This window comes from Ixodes scapularis, unplaced genomic scaffold (genome assembly GCF_016920785.2).
Source record: "Ixodes scapularis isolate PalLabHiFi unplaced genomic scaffold, ASM1692078v2 PGA_scaffold13__105_contigs__length_92229423, whole genome shotgun sequence".
NCBI classification, from domain to species: Eukaryota; Metazoa; Arthropoda; class Arachnida; order Ixodida; family Ixodidae; genus Ixodes; species Ixodes scapularis.
In genome coordinates this window covers 16513174-16521813 of record NW_024609839.1, presented here as the reverse complement: position 1 = coordinate 16521813, position 8640 = coordinate 16513174, and the positions used below count along the sequence as shown (strand labels likewise).

Here is an 8640-nt window from a genome sequence, read left to right as displayed (position 1 = left end):
CCACAAATCCCTAAACGCGTTCAATAACTTCGTGGACGGCGAGGCATCGGCGCTGGGCACTTTTACCTCTCCCAGGCGCTGAAGATACGCGCCGAGCTTCCCCGCAGGAGTCGCCAAGCCGGGTCTTAATTAAAAACAAACAATCCTCAAAAAAAGAAGAAAAAAAAATTGCGTTTTTTTGGTTACGACGCAGGTACCTGAAATGCGCAATTTTCTAGTGTTTTGACTCGATTGCTTCGGTATTCAAGGTTTCTTCCTCAGCTCATCGTGCACATTGCATTCGCACATTCCGTAATGACCTATCGTTGTACGGAGATGGGCCGGGGGAGGCGCCACGGCGCCGGCGCCGCATGTTCGCGCTCGTCGCGTTGCACAATCTGTCGGCAGCAAATGGATGCAAGCTAGCGCAGTATAGTCTTCCAATGCCGTCGCCCTGCCATCACCTAGGCTCGGCGGCGTCGGGGGCGTCCCTCGTCTCGAAATAAATAATCGTAATAACTTCGCGTGTGACATTTTGGTCGTGCCGGTACGCATCGGCAACTTATTATAACGACACTGAGACATTGCTACAGCGCAGCTCTCGCGGAATCATTCGCAAGTGAACCAGAAGTCGTCGTGCACCCATCCAAATACAACGCAAATATAGGCGAACCGGAAGTATTTCTGTCCCCCTGTCATGGCGGCCCGGAATAGGCCCGCACATTCTGCAGACTCTAACCAATTCATTCCCATTGCTGCCCAACAGCCACGTCCTTGAAATGGTTCATAGGGGATGGTAATATTAGAAATGGACTAGCCGCGTTTTCAGGCTTCATGATCGATACTTATAGGGAAACTGAAGCTGTTCTGTATTTGACAAATAAACACTTAGATCAAAGTCATTTTGGCCTCCAGGATCACGAATATTAAAATTATAGTTTAGATTGATCATCAAAGCGCAAGAGTGCTTTGAAAATGGCGCTGAAGCCTCGCGTTTTTGCCGGCGCGTTCGGCGGGAGGACGGAATCGTGACATTATGCAGGAGATCTCAATAGCGAGTTTTCGGAGATCGTTTCGGCTGTCCCGTAACGCTCTCCGCAACTCGCTACGATCCCCGGAACTCTACACTCAAGTCTACAGACTGCTTACGACCGGTTGCGTCGCCAGTAACCGGGACATCCCTGCTACGAAAGAAGCGTGATGACCGGTTAAAGAAAGTCAATAGCTTTTCACGTGACATACAAAACACGAATGTCCCGGTGACTCCTCACGTAACGTAGGAAGTCGAAATCAAACGCCCTTGAGTGAACCGACCTTTAAGCGTGAATGGAGGACTATGACCTCAATTTCCTTGTGTGTGATCGCGGACACCGGTGGCTGGGTGCGCTCGTGAAAAGATCGTGCAACGCTCATCATGGGCACTGAAATGTTTGGTTCAAGGGCGACTCCGCTCTGAACCGAAACCAAAATAATGACTGGTATCGCTTTAGTGGCACGAAATATGGTCACGGTCAAAATATTACGTCAAAGTGAAGCCGCGTACTTCAGTAAAATCGATTTTAGAGGTGCGAGCAGCGTTTCTTTAGAGGGCGGCGAGCGGGTTAGCCTGTAGTCGAGGAATGCTGCAGCAGCACTGGTGTGACGACACTTACTGGCCGTACGACTGGTGATCAGCGTTGCCATCCCTTTGGCAGTTAGTTTCGGGTTTGCCGTAGACGCCTGAAACCAAATTTTGAGCCGCAGTAGTTGGAGACCTACGCAATTTAGGAACAATGCTTTAGCCGGGAACACTTGCAATCAGAAATTCAAAAAAATATTGACCGGAGTTGCCCTTTGATGTAAAACGGAGTATAGGAGGCGCATTACTCGACTTCTGCTATACTGCAATGTCCGAACGCAACGGACGCTACAAACCGATGTAGTCAACCGAGCGGCACCAAAAGTGCACCGTCATGGCGCTTGTCGTGTTTCTCTGGCTGATGTGCTAAGCCAATCACGCAGTGGGAACGAATCCTCACCTTGCACTTTTTAATGCGCCTGATTGGTTTGGCTCCGGTATTAGAGAGCGCATAAACACGACAACGATTTGCTGCACCCGATCGTATATTCGGCGGCGCTGTTGATGACCGCTTAATTACGCAGTATACACGTTCTAAATTGTAGTGCACTTTGAATAAACCTACCAGGCTTTTGTTTTCATTGCACACCACTTGTATACATTTGGCACTGGCTGCTTTGATCGGGAAAGGCCACCGGCGAGATACGACTTGCACATGGTCATGCATAGCCCGCACGCGGGGTGATCCTGAATTATAATTAACTCTACCATAGGTTCGTCATCGAGCTTCAAGCTTTGGGTGGTAACCCGTGGAAGCGTGATCGTCACGTAAGGTCTACGAAGCTCCTCGGTGTAGCGCGTACAGTGCCGTCCACGTACACAGATTGGCCCAATCGAGCGCAAGATCGTTCTGCACATCCCAACACAAAAACGCAGAGGCATTATATACTGAACGGCGAGAACGACAGGCGACACACGGCAGATTCCAATCAGAGAAATAAGCGTCGCTCACACGCTAGCTGGGCAGCGTGGGCAGCGCTCAATCAGCTCAATACGCTAGCAGCGCTAGGGCGCATGCTGGTTTGGCTGGTTGCTCCACTAAAAAACGGGCGTGTCTTTTATTTTCACTTCTTTTCGCACATTCTAAATATATTCTTAAATTTTTTTTCTCCTTTTCCTTCAATAAAAATATTTTCTTCAAATAATAACCAAGGTTTACGTAGCGGTACACGTAATTTGCCCCCCCCCCCCCCCCCCCCCCCCGCCACCGCAAATTTGTTTTCCGGACTTTTTTTTTTTTTTTTTTACTGTTAATTACAAAATAATTACCGGTGGTGTCATTGGTCGCGCGTTTTCACGCTTTCAGCACACTGTTTCGCCACCGGACGTTGAGCTGTTATTTGCCTGGTCGATTTAAAATATGATGCGCTGATATTTCGGGGCTATTTCTATTTGTTCCCCGAGTAGCCCGAACTGCTTATGAAGTAATAACATAATCAATCAATTAGGAGCAAATAATCAAGATAGAGTTATTATTGTTTTCAAATGTATTCTGATATTGCTTCTCCCTCGTTGGTTTAAAACGCTGACAAAATGGCTGCCGGCGTCTGCGAAATGCTGAACGAGTGTAGCTCGTGAAGCTGGTCAATTTTTATAAGTGCTAGTCGTTTTGAGTTCGCAGACGTGCTTAGAGGAAGATCTCAATCGACGTAGTTTGCAGCAAACAACTGTCGCAGGTACGCGTCTTCGGAAGCGCTACGCTAGATGCTTGTTTTCGTAGTGGGACTGACCTGAGCCTAGTGTCCCACATCAACAATTTCTGATAGGCTGATAGGTCTGGCTTGAATTCTTTGTTTGCGTGTGTCCATACCGAACAAATGTGATACTTCCCGTAAAAGCGGCTTCGCAGCTCTGTGAATTGTATAATCGTCGTGATGGCGACCATGGTATCCCTACCGAGAAGATATCCACACAGGCAAGAATTAGCGATCCATTTGGCTGGAGGCGATCAGGCGTTCGGCTCGCACAAGGTTGGGCCAGATGTATTCCCGTCATTTTGGTTAAAAAACAACTAGCTCTCAAGCTCTGCAGTGCAAATGGCGTACCAAAGCGAACATTTTTACGTCGCATTTTAGTAGTGCGTCATTACTCTCAGCCATCTTACTCGCGGATGCCACGGGGAAAAAATTACAAGAGGAGTAAAGCTAGAAAGACCACATGTTTATTTTGTTGATTTTTTAGTTCTCTCGGTTGTTTATTACCACACATCGACAGACGCTTGTGTTGATCTGTGGATGGTACGTGATGGAACTCTGGAACACCGTTTCCATGGTTACGTTTTCTAAACGTTGCACAAGTTTCTAGAAGGGGGTGGGGGAGGGGGGGGATAGCAGACGGACGGAGGCGAAAACGGAGGGCGACGCAGAGCTTTCGTGTCCGCGTCTCACGGGCATTGCAGACGACGATAGACGGTGGCGGAATAGCGCCCGGAGCCGGAGGCTGCCGCCCGTCTGCTCGCACGTCAGTGAAAGGCCCCAGACTAGAAGCACCGGATGTCGCGAGAGGGAGACACTAGGTTTGCAAGTGAGTTTGGTCGAGCAGCCAAGTCAGTCCGCTAGTAATTGGCGGGGCCACTGGTTTGTGGGCGGAGCTTAGAACGGGCCATGACCTCCACCTAACTGCGTCTAACAACGTAAATATTGCGCGAAAAAAAATTTGTGTCAAAATGATAGAAATATGTTTGTCCAAAATAAGCTTTGAAAATGTGTTTCTTCGTTTCGCTGCAGTGTCTCTTTAAGGTGAAACGGAGTAGAAGAACAACGGAAAACCGTTCGATCTTGTACCCTAGAAGATTAATCGCACGACGCTTCTCCTTTAAATAAAAACGTGATGTAAAAATAATGATGTCTAGTTTTTTTTGTTTTTTTTTTACTTGTGTTGAATTTATTGAGTATCTGATTGATATCCTGTCGTGAACACCTCTACGGTCACCGACAGCCTAAGAAACGCAGGGCGTGGCTTATTGCGCTCACAATGCTCGCTTCTTGGTTCGCACTTCGCTGTTTTTTTTTTTTTTTGAAGCGCAGCTCTTAGGCACCCGTTTCCGGCTTGAGTGGCGTCGCCGTCGACGTAACCGCGCGGTGTATCATGGGCGCGTGACGTCACTGGTGACGTCACTAATGACGTCATTAGTGACGATGACGTCATTAGTGATGATGACATTGTCAGTGACGATGATGATGACGTCATCGGTGACGATGTCGACGACGTCATTGTTATCGTCGTGTGACCTGAAATTTAAAAAAAAAGATGGGATGATGAAATGTTAGGCTAGGTGGCGCAAGCTGCCGCCCGTTACAAAGGGCGTAGCCATTACCTGCTTCTTGCGCGTAGGTGGCGGTGACGTTAGAACGACGCCGCTTTCTGATTGGCTTTGATTGGAAGGAATATGATTATACCTAAATTCTAGATGCCTCAAGGTCTACCCACTATTTCTGTCTGTCAGCCAATAAGAGCTCGGCGTTGTGACATCTTCACAACAGCTGTGCAAGAAGCAGACGAACTTGCACTCTGCATACTTTGTGACCCGAGGTCGGCAGATCGTACTGCCTAGGTTAAAGTGCTCGTCTACAGCGTGGCCCAGCGTTTTCGTATATCTCAAAAGAAGGTTAATCCCTCGCCCTGTCAAAGTCCAACGCCTAGCATGATTTCTTTGCCTCGTAATACCTTTATTGTTGTTTTCTTTGGGGAGGGAGAGGGGGGGGGAGGTTGAAATACCGTGACTTCACGCTAGGGTCTCATTAGCGCGATCCTTTCGTGCAAGCCATGCCATGCCGGTGTCGCGCGCCCTATTCATCACCCGACAAATCGCAAAATAAAGAAAGATTGTGACCCGCGACGGGGAAAGTTTTCCAAACCGATAACGGCCACCTTTACTGCACGCCCCTTGTCAATCGCCTTACTCCTCGTGAAGAGATGCCACTATGTAATTATATACGACATGCGATACGCATGCGCCAAGAAACTGGGGTAGAAAAAGAGACGCCGAGGGGACGTCCGAATGCGAGAGCCCAATGCCGGATGCTGGCCTTTCGCGCTATTCGTTCCAATCAGAGCTCGGCGTTCTGACGTCCCCTCTCCTCCTCTCCCTCACTTTCCCGGCGCATACACTCCGGGACACAGTTGGCGCGAACCTAACATCGGCGCGTTTTGCGTATTTTGCTGAATCCGCGCATCTAGGGAAGCAAAATTTTATCGGTTCATTTTGTAGGCGATGGGAGCATTTTTGATCATAGCACTCTTTTAGTATGGTCAGAAAATGGCTTTTCGTGTTCACTTCATTTAATTTATTTTCACCAGTAACGCTCTTTTTAAAGCACCAGATAAAGGTTGGGGGGTATATAAGGAAATACAAGGGGGACAGAAAACACTGACAAAATATAAAAATAAAGAACTATAGCGGGTGTTTAATTTTAATTTGAACAAATTTATTACGAAAAATCCGTAAAAGATGCACTTAGGGTGCCTCAATGTCCTTCTGCTTAGGGTGATGCCACCCTTTGTAGTACCCGATGCCGACCGCACGCGCTCACGGGGAAAATACAAAGAAATCGACGAAAACAAAATGTCGCCATAGCACAGTCAGCGCCAGAAACGCGCGCAGGGACACGCTCTTTCACGCGCTTCTGAACAAAAAACAAAAATAAAAGTGTGGGACAAAATGGACACATGTCTCCACCCTAAGCAAAGCGCACATGAAGGCACCCTAGATGCACTAATACCGTTTGGGCAGGGGAGTTATACGGCCGTGGGTGTGTCATATAGTTGGCTAATCTTTGAAATAAGCCGCATGATTAACTGACCTTCCTAACTAACTTTTTGATTAATAAAAATAATTATATGGTTTCAATTAGAAACATGATGAGCATAGTCGAAAACCGCCATATCAGTCTATTTTAGAACGACTTGAAGTTCGTGGGACTCTCGGGTGCGCACCAAAGTTACCACTCGCGCAGCAGGCGCAAAGCTAGCAATGGCGGAACGCGATGAGAATCTATTCATCCGCGTTTTTCCAGTGTTCGGTTTACAACGACGGTCTGAACGACGTTGTGCACGATCGCCAAATTAGGCGGAGAGTTTCTAATGAAGACGTCCGTCTTTTAGAAACTCTTGGTCGGTCGTCTCTTTCGAATAGACGACTTGTCCCCGATGTAGTGTTCCTCTGTAGGATGCTCAACTCTGACACTAAGTAAAATCTCACTCCATGTTCACCGAGGACCAAGATAGGTCTATTACTCTCTGATTTCTCCATGTCGCGCATGCCTTATTAGAATTTAAATTCCCCTGATACGAACTTCGTCATTGATCTTAAAAAAAGTTAATGGAAAGTGTGTCAGTCGTGATTGCTCGCTAGTAATATTTCATCTGTCTTTTTATACACTGCGGGACACTGTTGGCACAAAACACGCCATCAAATTTTTTTTAAATTTATATTGACGGGTAGTTAAGAGTATCGACATTTACTACATTTGTTAGTACCCCGACGGCGGTAACTGGAACGCGTGTCCGACTGGAGTATTTAGCGCCCTATTCCGCCCATGCATCGAACCTGTGAACCCTAGGTGGCAACGATTGACATCACAAAAGCCGGAGTGTCACGCTGTCGCATGTCGCGACCCTGGTGGCTGGTCGTAGACGTTCCGGCAAAAATGGGTAGGAGCAAACACGAGTGTCGTTGTTGTCGCCGCGTCCCAACTGTTGGCTGCCGAAGCTCCCGTGGCCTGTCAACCTGGAGAGCGACCTGCAACAGAACAGGCGCCTGCCGCATCCCCCGCCGCTGTTGGGACGCCGCCAGGATCGCGGCCGGCGACAGCGTGACTCTTTGTGGCGTCATCGGGCAGAAATCGCGAAACAACTTTTTTTCGGACGTGGGTAAGACACCAGTCGATGACGAATTCCAGGCACCATACTCCAACTGAGCACCTTCTACTACTGGAGTAGATTATGATGACAGTCTTTCAGTATTGAGATAAAAGCAGTGAAAACTGGCGATGGCTCAATCGGGCTAGCAGTGTCGGGGAGTGTAAGTGCACACCTCCGAAAACCTTTGAACTATTTAAGTGAACAATAAAACATGATTTGATGATGATGATGATCACTTTGTTTAACTATGCCAGGAGCAGTTCTAAAAGTTTGTGTGTGTGTGTGGGGGGGGGGGGAGGGGTGTCAACCGCCTCTCCCCTCTACCAAACTTTCCGAGGGCAGCTGTTTTTACTAAAAAAAACGACATTCCACACCCTTTTGAGAAAAACAAAAGTTAGCTTTTGGTGAAATTGCACATATTATGCGAACAAAATACATCCGGGCAACGGCTCACCCGTGTCGGCCGCATCCGTCCGTGAAGTCCAAGCTCTCTGGTCCCATAACTCTGTCTTGTGCTCTCACTCATTTCTCAGTGGACATTCCCTCACGCTGTTCTTTGTTCCCTCCCGCAGGTGCGGAGCTGGCTGTGACCTCGACCCGGACCCGTATGCGTGACCTGCCGGCCCCGCATCCGGGCCACGGCCCCACCGTGGCTCCTCTGGGCGCCTCGACCTCGAGGGGAGCTCGGAGCCCTGCCGGGGCCCGTCTCCGTCTCTCGTGGTCCTAGAGGTGAGTCTCGCTCCGTCGCCTGTTTCCCCGTGAACAAGTGCGACCAGATATAGCGTTCCCAACTGTGTGATCGGGGGTCACGTGGTTCACGGGCAGCGCTAGGAATACGAGCTGTGACGAGGAGGCGAAAGCGTCGAGAGCCTCAAACGTCTCCGAGCTTTGCTCGGCCGCTCCGCTTGCTCTCCTCCCGGCCACGCACGAATACAGACGCGTGCACGAAGAACCATTAGACCGTTTGCCGAATTAGCCAAGCATCGAAGAGAATGCCGGGAACGTAGGTACACGCGCTGCGCGTGCTGGCGTCCGCAGCTTTAAAGGGATACTGAACCGAAATTTCGAGCTCACCAAACAAGGCCGGGCGGATAGGCGGGAAGCTGCAAAACCAAAAAATATCACTCATACTGCGATATATCTAACGGATCGCCGTATTTTTTGGAAAAGAAGTGCGCGAT

General features: G+C 48.8%; 1 protein-coding gene across 2 annotated transcripts in view; it reads left to right on the top strand.

The window, feature by feature from the left end:
• LOC8052780 (leucine-rich repeat, immunoglobulin-like domain and transmembrane domain-containing protein 3) overlaps window positions 1–8640 on the top strand; it is a 298248-nt gene that overhangs the window by 132058 nt on the left and 157550 nt on the right. For both annotated transcript variants that reach the window (XM_042289824.1, XM_042289825.1), the window contains exon 2: window positions 8032–8188. The gene's annotated coding sequence lies outside the window, so the exon portion shown is untranslated. The remainder of the gene's footprint in view (window positions 1–8031; window positions 8189–8640) is intronic.